This window comes from Astatotilapia calliptera, chromosome 23 (genome assembly GCF_964374335.1).
Source record: "Astatotilapia calliptera chromosome 23, fAstCal68.1, whole genome shotgun sequence".
In the NCBI taxonomy this organism is placed as follows: Eukaryota; Metazoa; Chordata; class Actinopteri; order Cichliformes; family Cichlidae; genus Astatotilapia; species Astatotilapia calliptera.
The window spans coordinates 35,461,715-35,477,108 of record NC_137443.1 but is presented as its reverse complement, the minus strand read 5'-3'; the positions used below and the strand labels follow the sequence as shown (position 1 = coordinate 35,477,108).

Below are 15,394 nucleotides of genomic sequence, written 5' to 3'. Positions count from 1 at the left end.
TTCAAGCACATAGGCTACAGCCTTTCAGTTCCTGTTTCTCTACCCAATTAATCCATGAACATACTGATATTGTTTATGTTTATGTCTTCAGAAATCAACAGTGTGGGTGCTTGGGGAAAAGCACCCACCTATCCATTAATATCTATCTACAGAAGTGGGTGGTGGACTGTCTTAACCACAAAAAGAAACAAAAATTTTACTTTCATCACACTTTTATTACAGTTTAGAAGAGTTAATATGTCCACATAAGCACTTACATTTATCATAGACATTAGGTGCGAGATACAAGGGACCAAAGGGCCTCTTATTTGCACTTGTTGACTTTTAAAAGTCTATATGACGTTTTTTATTTCACCATTCATTAACCACACAGAGAAGGCATCATTTAAATATGTTAAAGGTTTCTTTAAGCAAACAGTATTATTAAAGTTCTACATGACTGGGCCAAGTGTCCTTTTTCTTGGAAATCCAGATATGGTCACCCTACTCCCTGATATGTGGACCCCTGAGTCCACATACAGTGGGGCAAAAAAGTATTTAGTCAGCCACCGATTGTGCAAGTTCCCCCACTTAAAATGATGACAGAGGTCAGTAATTTGCACCAGAGGTACACTTCAACTGTTAGAGACAGAATGTGAAAAAAAAAAAATCCATGAATCCACATGGTAGGATTTGTAAAGAATTTATTCGTAAATTAGGGTGGAAAATAAGTACCGTATTTCCCGGACTACAAAGCGCACCTAAATATTAGCCGCACAAGCTAAAATCAGGGGAAAATCCTGTTTTGTACATACATTAGCCGCACCTGACCAAAAGCCGCAGGTGTTTCAATGTTGACTTATCATATGTAAGAGAATATGCACAAAGGGAATTGTCAGGAAAGAGATGGCTGTTTGGAGACACACCCCTTTTATTAATATTTTGAAAAACAAGTTATGGGTACATATTTGCACATGTAGTACATAACAGTAGCCTACAGCACACCAGAAAAATAGATTCGGACTACCTTTTAGGCTCAGGTGCAGTGACACAGCTTTAACAAGAAGAAAAGTCAGTCATTCACCACCATCTTTCTCTTCTTCCTGCGCACTAAAACCACCAAAGTCCTCTTCTCCAGTGTCGGATACAAACAGGCTCAGGATGGCTTCGTCATCCACTCTTCTTCTCTCCTTCGTTGTCACTTTCAAAACCAAAGAAATCCTCATTGTCAGTGTCAGAGTCGAACACCCTCAGAAGGGCCGTGGCGGTGTCCTCCTCTCCATCATGCAGCAGTCCAGCCCTTCAAAATCCGTTGGTGATCGTGGATGTTTTCACACTTTTCCACGCTGTCAGAATCCACCGGTGGAGTTGGGCATAACTTGCTTTTTGGGCATAACTTGCAAGTTTATCGCCGCTCATCATCCACGCCTCCCGCTGAATGCGTAGCGCTACTTTGAAGTTTGTTTTTCGCGCTACTTCGTACGGCACTACGTTGCCTGGCGGACGGACATGTGACTAACATACCACTCTTGAACCCCGATCCTTCCGCCAGGCAACGTAGTGCCGTACAACAGCGGAACACACAAAACAAATCGTCTTACGATATGACAAAAATCACGGACAATCCATAGAAAAGCCGCACCTGACTAAAAGCCGCAGGGTTCAAAGCTTGTGCAAAAAGTAGCGGCTTATAGCCCGACATTTACGGTATTTGGTCACCTCAAACAAGGAAAATCTCTGGCTCTCACAGACCTGTAACGTCTTCTGTAAGAAGCTTTTCTGTCCCCCACTCGTTACCTGTATGAATGGCACCTGTTTGAACTCATCATCTGTATAAAAGACACCTGTCCACAGCCTCAAACAGTCAGACTCCAAACTCCGCCATGGCCAAGACCAAAGAGCTTTCGAAGGACACCAGGAAAAGTATTGTAGACCTGCACCAGACTGGGAAGAGTGAATCTACAATAGGCAAGCAGCTTGGTGTGAAAAAATCAACTGTGGGAGCAATCATCAGAAAATGGAAGACATACAAGACCACTGATAATCTCCCTCCATCTGGGGCTCCACGCAAGATCTCATCCCGTGGGGTCAAAATGATCATGAGAACGGTGAGCAAAGATCCCAGAACCACACGGGGGGACCTGGTGAATGACCTGCAGAGAGCTGGGACCAAAGTAACAAAGGTCACCATCAGTAACACACTACAACGGCAGGGAATCAAATCCCGCAGTGCCAGACGTGTTCCGCTGCTGAAGCCAGTGCATGTCCAGGCCCGTCTGAAGTTTGCCAGAGAGCACATGGATGATACAGCAGAGGATTGGGAGAATGTCATGTGGTCAGATGAAACCAAAGTAGAACTTTTTGGTATAAACTCAGCTCGTCGTGTTTGGAGGAAGAAGAATACTGAGTTGCATCCCAAGAACACCATACCTACTGTGAAGCATGGGGGTGGAAACATCATGCTATGGGGCTGTTTTTCTGCCAAGGGGACAGGACGACTGATCCGTGTTAAGGACAGAATGAATGGGGCCATGTATCGTGAGATTTTGAGCCAAAACCTCCTTCCATCAGTGAGAACTTTGAAGATGAAACGAGGCTGGGTCTTCCAACATGACAATGATCCAAAACACACCGCCCGGGCAACAAAGGAGTGGCTCCGTAAGAAGCATTTGAAAGTCCTGGAGTGGCCTAGCCAGTCTCCAGACCTCAACCCCATAGAAAATCTGTGGCGGGAGTTGAAAGTCCGTGTTGCTCGGCGACAGCCCCAAAACATCACTGCTCTCGAGAAGATCTGCATGGAGGAATGGGCCAAAATACCAGCTACTGTGTGTGCAAACCTGGTAAAGACCTATAGTAAACGTTTGACCTCTGTTATTGGCAACAAAGGTTATGTTACAAAGTATTGAGTTGTATTTTTGTTATTGACCAAATACTTATTTTCCACCCTGATTTACGAATAAATTCTTTACAAATCCTACCATGTGGATTCATGGATTTTTTTTTCACATTCTGTCTCTCACAGTTGAAGTGTACCTCTGGTGCAAATTACTGACCTCTGTCATCATTTTAGGCGGGGGAACTTGCACAATCGGTGGCTGACTAAATACTTTTTTGCCCCACTGTATCAATCGAGCCAGCCTCAACTTAGAGGAAGTTGGGTTTGTTTTTCAGCCCAGATGGTTGTGTCACCACGGTTAAAGGGAACAGTTTCATGTGGCTTTAGGCTCAAAATACCTCGTTGACGATTAATCTTATTTCATGTCATACTGTACACCCCTCAGGCACATTAAAATGTCAATAAGTTCAAGTGGCGGTCCAAAATAACGCGTGGAGAGAAATGATGCAAACAAAAGCATTTTAAAAAGTAAATATCCAGCATTAACCTCAGTCTTGAAGCAACGACGCATGACCTTAGCTTGCAAAATTGGTGTAAGATTTCTGTCTGGCTACACTAGCTGCTCAACTACAGGTGTTCTGACAGGCCTCTGCTGTCACTCTAGTTGCCTTGAATATGGCAAATGCATATAAGTCGCAAATTGAAGTCATCACAAACATAGGGAAATGGCATTAGAACTGCAACTGTTTCCTAAATGACAAAGGTCACATCCTTATTCAGTCATTTTTTTTTGCAACTATCTTGGGCGTCAATTGCAGCGCAGGACAATACAAAAACAATTTAGAAAATTCCAGGAAAGGATTAAAGTAAACTTTCTTTTCCCCACAATTGTCCCACGACAGGACACATTCATGACACAAAGTCTGGCCAAAGACTTGGAAGAGATCTTCACATCTCATTGATAAATTCTTTGTTCTCCTAAAGGAATAACCTTTGGAGCCACATTAGAGCTGTGAAAATGCTCTGAAAACCTCTCTCTGCATGTTGTGTGTACGTGCAGTCTTGCGAAATGTCACAGCTCTGTGTTTGACATTCGACAACAGACAGGCATATGTCCTGGAAGCCATTCCAAACCCATTCTTCCAGTGAAAGATGCCTCGAGGCCCTGCTGTTTGTCTTGACTCCTGAATAAAGGAGACATGTGTGTACATGCGAGCGCCGAAAGCGGAACACGCAGCTATTTTGTAATCCCGCAACTCTGTGTTTCATGCCCACTTGAAAGCCATGCTGCCTTGTGCCAACGAGATTGCGTGTTTCCTCACAGCTACAGGGTTAAATAACTTTGTGTGGGTGACTTGTGTTGTATTTTAATAGTGGTTTTGGTACTGTAAACATGTTAACTCACACATGCAAGCGTTGGTGGTTTAAGTTCTCGCTATAAACCCATTGTATCATTCAAACAAACCTTCCTTTTGTGAGATTATTTGTTTGTGGGGAGAAGGATTACAATTTAGATTAAATTCAGAATTTAACAGGGAGCCTATAAAGACAAGCTAATATGGAAGAAATATGATTTATATTTTTGATATACTTTCACCACAGCATTTTAGAAAAGCTGAATGCTTTTCAGGGAAGGTTAGTGTGGAATTACAGTAGTCTGGTCCAGAAGTAAGATATGCTTGGGCTGGTTTTTCAGCATTACTCTGAGATGGGATGTTCTAAATTTTAACCAGTTGCATAATAATAGTAATAATAATAATAATAATTGCAAAATTAGGAACAGAGATTTAAAAAATAGGCATTCTATTCTATCACACTGACAGTAATTTCCAGAAGAAATCTTTAACCCCACTGTTCAAATCATTTTCAGCTCAAACACATAATTTACCACCTAATGGAAAATAGCAGCCAAATCTGCGGTCCGATAAGGCTGGTGATTCAACACTTGTGAAACATCCCCAGAGTCTCTGCAGTGGTCTTCTATATTTACACTCGGCTTATTTCCAGTTTGAGCTTATCGCAAACATGATTTGACTGTTATTAAGCCACAAGTTATTTTCTGAAAGTCACCACTAAATGTTTCCAGCACATGTCTTGATGTGAAAAACATGACTTCTTATTTTCACACCATGATAAACATAGTACATAAACAAGTAAGAAATATCTGATTTCTGATAGCTGTTTCCCATCTTGTTGCTAGGCTAAGCTATCTCACAGATACGAAGTTAGTTTAGTCTTCGCGTCCACCTCTCTGCAAGAAAATGCACTTTAAATTGAAGTCATGCAATTTAAAAACAAACAAACAACAGCAAATAAAAGAAGAAAGTTTCATGTTTGTGGTTTGATAAGATCAAAGCGCTGACACCAGATGAAGTTCTACATTTAGGTTGTCTATATTTATATGTGGTTTATTTCCTTCATGAACGTATCGTCAGTGTGATCAGATCGCTACCACAGTACAAACTTTTTTTTCCGAGTCACTCAGAAATGTTTCCACAAGACACTGCTATATAAGTGAAAGTCAAAGACAGCTTTACTGTCAAAAATCATATACACATGGCCCTTAATGTACACTAAAACAATATAAAGATAAGAATAAAAATAAAATATAACAGTAAATAACATGTTGAAGCTCTGGTGCTAGCTCAGTACTTTGGGAAAAGATAAGAAAGTGATCTCAATCTTCTTGTCCAGCTCATAGTAAGAATTTGAACAAGTGTAGTTTGAGTATTTTTATCTTCATGCTTTAGACTTACAGTGCAAGAACCCAAATGTTCAGTAGATGAAAGTCACGCTCTTAAAAATATCCAGCAAAAAACTGATGCAGGACCTGAGAGGAATCTGGTCCTTCAGTTTATCCGTCTACTGTTTGTTGAAAACCTGAGCTGATGTGGTTTGAAATGGTCTCAGTGGAAGGGTGGCTGTCAAGAAGCCTTCCATAAGGAAGGGAAATTGGAAGCAAAGACTGAGATATGCCTAGATAGGAAAACACACAATGCAACACTATCAGTCATGGATTGACCTCCCAAGGCCTCATTTCTGAAGCAGTGTGGGATCATCTCAACAGAGAACAGAAAAAAAGAGGCATCCGACATCTAGAGAAGAGTTTTAAAGAGTTGTTCAAGAAGCCTGGGGATCTCTTCTTGAAAACTACTTTAAGAAATGACAAGAAAATTGAAGGTGGTCATACCAAATATTGACTTTCAAGTCCATTAAAAATGTAAAACTGTGTTTTTGCCCTATATACTATATGATGATGCATGTATATTTCAATCAACTGTATCTACCTGTTTTCCTAGCAAAATATAAAGAAATCAGTGGTAGCTCAAGACACTTGCAGAGACTGTAATAATATAACTTAATTTGTCATATTGACTGCCGAAATGTCATGTTCTAAGTCAATTAATGAGACTGGTTGCTGTAAAATTAGTGCATTTTACACCATGTTAGGAAAAATATTAGCAAATTCTTTTTGGCTAAGGCAAGCTTTTTGCTATCTATCAGTAGGGACACCCACACACCGGAAAGCTTGCGCGCCAAATACACACACGCTTGGCAGTAGGTGGGCATCAGATGCTGACAGGGTTTGTCGGCACAGTTCTCCGTCTGCCTTTTTCTCTCTGCATGTGAGAGGTTTACTTTGGGATCGGGGCCGGGCCAGGCTTCACCTGGTCACACCGAAGGCAAGAGACGTTCAGATAGAGCAACGGAGGGAAGAAGGGAGGGAGGAAGAGAATGCTTTTCAAGGGGAGGCAAGGGCCTCGTAAAGGGAAACATTTGCAAACCGAAAGGGAGTTATGTAAATGGGTTAGTCATTAAAGCCTCCAAAAAAGAGGAGGCCAGATTGGGGCCAGGGGCAGGCGGGTAGGCAACTAGGGAACATAAACCCATTATATGAATAGGCCTCTCTGTTAAGAGTAAGCCCCACTTTCTTTTAAAGATTCGATTTTGTTTTCAGGTTATAGTCTTTACTAAAATATTAATTTAAGAATACCCAGAATATCGACCAAAGCTTCAAGCAGTCATTATTTCATGTAGCAGTGAGGCTATTATTTGCCTCATCCTTTCAGTGGAGCTTCCCCTGGTAGACAATGATTGCTATTCTCAGTGTAATTCTGTGTTACATTAACACTGTACGCTTTCAAAATAAATGCACAGGGCTAAAACTCATGCAGAGTCACTCTTTAAATAGCAACACTTTACAATACGATCCACCACTAAGGGCACAATTCCCCTGTAATTAAATGGAATTTCAACATATTTTATTTGAAATTACAATATAATTATATTTCACTCCAAATACTTAAAGTACTTAAATGTAGGTACACCTTCGTTTTACAGGAACACTAAGGAATTTCTTGACAATTTAGTGGAAAAACAGACGGTATGTCCCCATTTTACATTGTAAGTACGCTGTACTTTTCAAGGCACGGGCCCTATTATGGAGAGCCTTAACTTTGCCTTTTTACCTCACTGTTATTCTAGTGATAAGTTCCAGCATTGTCTCCTGTGTTATAGTACATATCTTGAGTTCTAATAGTAGCATTTTAGTTCCCTAGGTGTGTCATTAAGTGTGATTTATAATCCCGCAAATCTGTACACGTTTCTGTTCCTATAGTGAGCAAAGAGGGGGTTTTCACCCACACCAGATATGCTCACGCGCAGCTCTCCAAAATCCCAACTGGCCATCACTGGCAGCAGCTGACTGCCAAATGCCAACCAGTTCACACAGGATCGGTTAAAAAACATCAAAGATAAAAGAATACAGCATGAAAAGCACAGGCAGTGGCTGGGGTAGACACTTTTCATTGTTTTTAACACTCTCTTCAGATCTTTGTATCAGATCTTTGCTTTTCTCCATTGCTGGCTGATGCACCAACAAGCCCAATCAAGAGTGGCCAACAGACCGGTTGTACCACATACTTTGTACACTGGCTCCATTGACAGCAGAGCTGTCTGCAGACGGATGGGCCATCCCCAGACTGCCAATGTGCAACTCTTGCTGAACCATGAATTCCACTGCATCGGTCCCTCCCTGTGACTCATCTTTCTGTCTTTTTCCTTCCAGTGTGTCTTTGTCTCTGTCTTCATATTTAGCGTGTCTTCTTATTTCTATGTTCAGTGTGTTTCAAAATTGATAAGCGATCATGTCTGTATCAGTCTTTTTGCTTTCCTTTCATGTCCTGTGTTAGTTTTACTTTTTCTCTGTCTGATTGTCCTGATTGTCTTTATGTCTGATTATTATTCAGCCCTCGGTGTATAAATTGTCCTAGCTTCCCCTTTGTCCTCTTCAGATCATCTGTTGTACTTCCCACTTGTGTTCCATCTCTGTTCCCCCTTTGCATCTATTTAGTTTTTGGTTCTGTTTTTGCCTTCTAGGCCTTGTTAATGTTTGGAGTTAATTATCAGGCTTAATAAATTTTCTCACCTTTAGTCAGCTTATATATTGCCTTTGGGTCCTAAATCTCTACAAACTATGATATAAGCTCAGGTTGCCTTGGTGTATTTATCACCCTTCTCATGTATCATTTATCAGCATCTCCACTCCCAATCGTAGTCACAACTATTTAATTCTTGACCTGCTCTTATTTTTCTGGTTGTTGCTTGAAATTGCAAAATATCATAGACTTTCTGTGTTCTCCAGCGGCTACATGTCCACTAGTCACGTCCTGCCAACTGCACCAGCTCCACTGCTAAGCTTAAAGACTTTCTTTTTTTGCTAAAAGGAATGCCATCAAGATGCCATGTAAGAGCCATGTTGACACTGTGGATGTAACAACAGCAACAACCATTGTGACAGGACTGGCTGTTTTCTTGTATTTGTGTCTTTGTTGATGGTATACTTGCACATAAACCACTACACTGGACACTGATGTGTCACTCCATACCAAATCCATAACTCAAAACGTACCGGTATGCTGTCCACCTAAGTGGACATGTAACAAACTCTTTGAAAAGTACATGTTTATAAAAATGAAGTTCAAAAATATTTTTTTCATGCCTAAAGATGAATAAAAATACTTAAGAAAAAAAAATCCTGATTGAGGTTGTCATACTGTTAGATATTGCTCTACTTTGTCCAACACAGTGAAACGCCTAATAAACACTGTATTTCAGATCTCCATCTCTCACATAAAGATCTCCTTTTCTGTTGAGTGCCTACCCACAAGTAGGGCCTCAAGGAGATCCCAATACTGGAGTTCTAGGTCTTAAATAGCCACTATCTTTACTGTATTACTAATACACAAAGAAGGGGACATTTCATCCAAAGAATTCTGAAAAGACTTTTCGGACACGTTTGTGTGTGTTCACTGGTGACCACACTGTATATCGAATATGCCTATTCAGTATACACTGAGGTAGATGCAGGTATTTTCCAAAAGTGATTTTGTTGAAGTACTCGCTTCTTTAAAACAGGAAGGTAATTTAATTGAATATTAAAAGGAAGAAATGGTTAAACAAAGCAGTGTTTTAAAAAATCAGAATGCTGCTTTGTGGAAACCGGTTCTGGCACACATAGCTGTTGTCAGCGACATGAAAAAGGCAGCGGTAGAGAGAGACCGAGGGGGAACAACGTGCTGTGTCTAATGTGACACCTATCAAAACTCAGTGTATAATTTACACAGGAAGGAAGAGCAACCCCTGAGCCCTGTCTGTCAGGAGGCAAGAAACAGCTTGTAGCTCCAAGCATTTCACAGTTCACAGATAAGCGAGGTGACACACACGCACACACATACAAGGGTACTACCAACGTCTTAGTCATCGCCCACTATCATTTTTTAAAATACCCTTTTCTGCTCTGAATGATACAAGAAAAGTGATGAAGTATGATTAATACTACAGTAGGCTACTAGTTTCCACTGTAATTAAATTTCCACAATATGTCACTGTAGTCCAACATGGTCAGACTCAGAGCCAAATAATATTAATTGTACCCAGGATTTATTTTTCATACATAAAGTATGCAGAAGCAGTAGTTCACAAGGACCTGTAACTGCTTTACTGAAGTCAAACTTCACCATGAAGTGCTTTTACTTCCTAGTTTCCACAGGCGATGAGAACATATGTAGACAGCGCCTCCTTGTGGTAAAAAAAAAAAATGAAATTATTCCCACCATGAATGAACATAACCACCCACTATGATCCACAAGTCAATTTGGAGAATTCTGAGAATGAGGGTTGTCTGATGATGAGATCTGTGTGTTAGTTTGTTTATTTAATGTGTATTGAAGCTGCCACGTCACATATATAAAAATCCCAATGGATCTGTGTGGTGACAGAAATGATCATAGTGCTGTGGCTCTTGGGATCTCTAGATTTTGCTATCCTGTACATCCATACTGAAACATATTAATAAATACTAAATTGATCTGTTTCCATTGTATGTACATGTATTCCCCAGAGGAACAATCCTAAGTAGTTTAACGTCTATATAAGTATTTATGACGGATTGCCTTGAAATTTAGTGCAGGTATTTATGTTACCCAATTGTTTTTAATAACTTTTTTGTCATTTTCTAAATGGTATTTCAACAAAAAGCAAAAGTTTTACTGTAATTTATATATGTTATCAAAAGAAAACGTGTTCATGGCATGGACTGTATCCAAAAGATGGAAGTAGCCACTGTGATGTCACTTTTTTCTTTCTTCCTTTTTTTGGACTCGCATTTTGAAGCCTCAACATTTGCATTTGCTCGCACCATTTTAATTTGTTTCGGAGCAATGAGTCATCAAGAACACCAAATTATAAGCCAAAGTTAGCAAGCTTGGTTAGCAAGTGCTAATTAATGCTAAGTAATAAAATTCATTGGACAGTCTGTATCACAGAGCAAGCTATATTTGTGAGATTTGTGTTTATTTAAAAAGTTGCAAACAGCTGTCAAACTTTCCCTGAGATTGCTGCTAATAACAACTGTTGTCAAGCTTAAGCAGAAGAAAAAAGATGCACCTGATCAACATATCTGCCTGACATATTAGCATTCACATTGCAAATTTCATAATGTCCTGATTTTAGCATTCAGTATATATAATACAGTACAAAACTGCTAGCATCACAAATATAAAGCAATTGGAAAATAATCACTGTACCACAACCTCCTGCTTCTTAGACTGAAACCTCATTCAAGCCTTGGGACTTTTTTGTGGCTTTAACTTAAACTGTGTGTTAATACAGTTTGTCCCTGCTTCTGTGAACTGACAGCGAGCCACTTATCTTTATTATCACGATGATAATTAATGACCAACACATTTTTCTGCTTCAGACTCGTGGTGCCTTATCACATGAAACTAGGCTTTTAGATGATAACACAGACAGCTGTGTAAGAACAGAGAGTGTAGTTAATAGCCTGAGGCGCTGGTGTGTGAGAACACATTGATCTAGCACAGAGCAAAACGTACCCCCAGAGCAGTTCTAAAGAGCCTCTGGCTTATATTTATCAAGTCCCTTCGACAGGGACCGCTGAACTCGGATCAGTGGTTAAGTTACGCCACCATTAAAACTTCAATAAAGCTGCGAGACTAAAATGGGTTCCAGATCCCGGCTGTAGCATAGCTGACTTTCACAGAACGTAGAACATAAAAACAAGAGATCAGAACATCAGTGAGCATCTCATAAACAAGGAAATCATTGTTTTAGATCAGCTTCACTCTTAGATTTGAGGGCTAATAAAAACACACAAGCTCTTCATCTTTATTGGTCACACTCTGATACTGCACACCTATGCAGCCTCCCCTTTCCCCCATGCAGCTGAACTGATTACATATTGTGTGGTAAAAGGGATATATTTACATTTCATGTCAACTTCAATTGATCTTTCTTTTTTTGGCATCGGTTTGTTTTGGGGATTTTTTAACAGATGGCCAAAGACTATTTATAAGTGCTGCTAGATGAGATGGCTGAAGTTTTGGCTGAAGGTTAAAACGGGGAAGTTTACCCAGAAGAAGACATACAGACACAGCAAGTCCCAAATTCTTTGAAAGGTTTGAGTATTTAGCATTTGACAACATTTATCCAGGATGTCATGGAAGTCGCGCAAAACTGAGTTTAAGGAGGTTCTCAGATGAAAAGAACAGCAATACTGCATTACGAAGCCAGATAAGATACAGCATGGTACTTACATAGTACTTTTCTGCTCTGTTTAACCCTTTCACACATGGTGGTCACTACAGTAGACAGAGGCTATTTTCTTTTATTTGTGTCAGTGTTGATGGTATACTTGCATATAAACCACTACATTGGACACTGATGTGTCACTCCATGTCATAATTCAATGCATGAAAGGGTCAATATGTAGTACGGCATTCAAACTCCAGTGGACTAATCAGGGGAAATTGAGATTTCAGTATCTTACCCAAGGATACTTCGACAAGCCACTGACCTTCCGATTAGCAAACAACCCCCTCCAGTTAGGCTCATATCATTATGGCCACCGACACATTATATTATGGATTTATTGTGATCCTGCCGTGGATCTTTATGCCTTTAGTGAAATACATCCTCAGTTGCATTGATGTCCACCAAATTGCAGAAAATTTCACTTCTTTACCTTCAAAAACTCCCACTACACCTGGAGTGTTCTGCACTTGGATGGATGAATGAGTTTTTCGTTCACTGTGGAAATGATCCTCCGCTCATCCACAGCTGCTGTCACCACTTCAGCGTTTTTATTCAACCACAGGAAATAAAGGTCGAAGCCCATGTCTGACTATAAAACAAATTTGAATCTGACTAGATTCACAACTAAAATAAAAATAGGGGGGAAAAAACATGTTTCTTTCCAAGAAAGCACAAACATCATTGTAAAATTCAATTTCTAACTTGTTGCATTTTGATGACAAGAGCTAAAAAAAATAAAAAAAATCCAGAGGCAGTGATATATGAAGGGTTTTTTTAATTTTAATTTTTATGGGCATGAGGTTTAAATTATGTTAATAGGAACTTAGCTGCAGACATAAAAAAGGCAGTTGAGGTTCTCTCCTGATGGGACGCGTTGACCTACATAAACTATAAATCTTTGGCTCCATCTAGTGGAGTTGGTGAAAACATTCATTTATTTTTAACCTTTGCTTTCAGCTTTAGAGATAATGAAAAATTGAATACATCTGTAACTTAAAATTGGTATTCCAAGCTACATGAAAATGAACTTGAATGTATTAATACATGAATGTATTAATAGATATATGTAGGTGTATTATATAACAACTGTTTGAATGTCATTATTTGAAGAAAGACTTCAACCTGCAATCCCATTCAGCGTTAGAGAGGATTAAAATCCCCTCCAGGTTTAATACCTCAGCTTTTCTGGCACTTTTTACTTCCTAATATTAATTTGTGTCATTTCAGGATTGTTTTTAAATATATTTTAGATTGTGTTACAACTTTAGGCATCTATTCATGATCCCTTCATTGGCTTTAACTTTAGATTTGCATCGCCCTTTATTGTGAGACGTTGCTCGGTAGCTTGCAATCATTATCCTGATGAAAGGTGCGAATCGTGCTTCACCTTTGGACCGGTGACCTCAAATGATCTTCAAGCGACCTTCTTGATTTTTAAAGCTGAATCAGCACCTGTGGGTGTTTTCACTTTCTGTGTGCGACTCATCTTGAGCAGATATCCTGTGTCAGCTTTCATTCTGGGTAAAGCTTTGTGTGGTGATAAGCAATAAAGATGATACACAGGCTTTACCTGGCAGATTAGCTCTCAGATTTTTATAATTTACTTGGGAAAGCTTTATCCCTGTGACGCCAGAACCAGGAAATTATACCAAAGAAGTCAGCGGGAGAAAAACAAAATGACGCTGATGATGTCGAGATCACAGAAACTCAAGTATCTGACAGGACAGTAGCATGTTAACCCCGTAACCTGTAAGTGGAACAGTGTAAGTAATACTGCCAAATGAGTTTAAGCAGACGCCAACATAAAATGTAAGTGGCAGACTTTTGAACTTTATTCTTATTTTTGAAACACATTTATTTGTCATCATTATTCCAGTTATAATAAATGCATAACAACCGCTTCAGAACATGTTACTTGGACATATTTTGGACAAGAGAAACAGTGTGGCTGCTGCCTCGTTTTTCCCCTCCTCATTTATATACAAAGAGAAATATTTTGCACTAGATTAATCCTAACATTACCCACTCATTTGGGAGGGAAAATCATGCAGCAGAGCATCAATTCACCAAAAGATCAGAATATTGCTGAAAGAGGCTTTAGTGGGATATGATGAGAGTCGAAAAGATAATAAAAAAAGTTTGGCAATTCTCAAGCTGTCACAGTTTAGGCTAAAAGCGATGAGACACACACACACACACACACACACACACACACACACACACACACACACACACACACACACACACACACACACACACACACACACACACACACACACACACACACAAATATTATTTTCAAAAATAAAAAGTGCAAAAGGCAAATTCTCCACTTGGGATGATTTAAGAATTCAATGATGGCTGAAGAAAACCTTTTTCTAAACCCAGATCCAGTTTTGCAGATTCATAAATCATACTGTACAGAAGTTCTTCAAAGTGCAAATATTCTGAATTGGCATAATCTGGTATATACACTTCTCTTTTCTTAATGACAAAAATAATAATTAATTAAACAAAACAAAAAAAAAGTTTATTTTTCTTTGTCCAGTCAGGCTCCATATTCAAGACGCAACAGCGTGTCCCCAGACTTCATCGCCGTCATCGCACTCACTGGAAGTCACAACGTCAGCTAACATTGATTTATTAAAAAAAAAAAAAAAAAAAAAAAAAAAAAAAAAAAGGAGTCACATCACTGAAAGCTTCTCACGCCATGAAAAGAAAGAGGAAGAAATCCTAAATGTAATCAGAAAAGCTGAAACCTCAGAGAGATCCGTGTGTTGGCTTTTGTCCGAGTCATGCAGGTCATGCAGAACCAGCTTGTCCAATAACAGCCATTTCACTCCCTGATGTCACAACTGGATCTCAGTCTCTGATTAAACTACTCAACTACGTCTACTTCATTATCACAGGACCTTAAAGCCACAATAATCGTAGGTCATTACAATTGAGTAAATTGCATAAGACTCGTGTATTTCAAGGAGTTTCTCCTCGAGCCTGGCATGTCGCTGCCCTCTATGTAAAAATGCTTATTATCGTTTTAAACTTCAACAGCACCGAAGCAGGAGATGCATACGAGGCCCGCTTTAGGGTCACTTTCTACTGATCTGACCGTAGCAGCCTGAAAACAAACTTTTCCCACCGAGCTCTCGTTGGTTAGTGCCTCTGTAGAAAACAGACAGTTTTGAAAATGAAAAGGCAGCCGTTTCACTGCCGACCGAGATGAGGTGAACTTGTGCTGTGAAATAGTGAGGGTTGGGTTTTTTTGTTTAACCCAAAAATAATAAATTAATTAATTAATGAAAGCTGTTCATTTTTCTTTGATTCAAAAATGTTACCAAAAAAAAAAAAAAAAAGGCTGATTAATGATTGTTATTGAAGGGAAAGGAGATTAAAAAAAAAAATCAATTCAGGAAATCTGCTGGTGCAAATGTTTCCATCGTTTCTAAGGGAAAGTCGCTGCAATGA

General features: G+C 39.5%; 1 protein-coding gene across 1 annotated transcript in view; it reads left to right on the top strand.

The window, feature by feature from the left end:
* The window catches only part of LOC145424226 (uncharacterized), a 474,743-nt gene that overhangs the window by 260,659 nt on the left and 198,690 nt on the right, over positions 1 to 15,394 (top strand). The gene's annotated exons all lie outside the window — the stretch shown is intronic.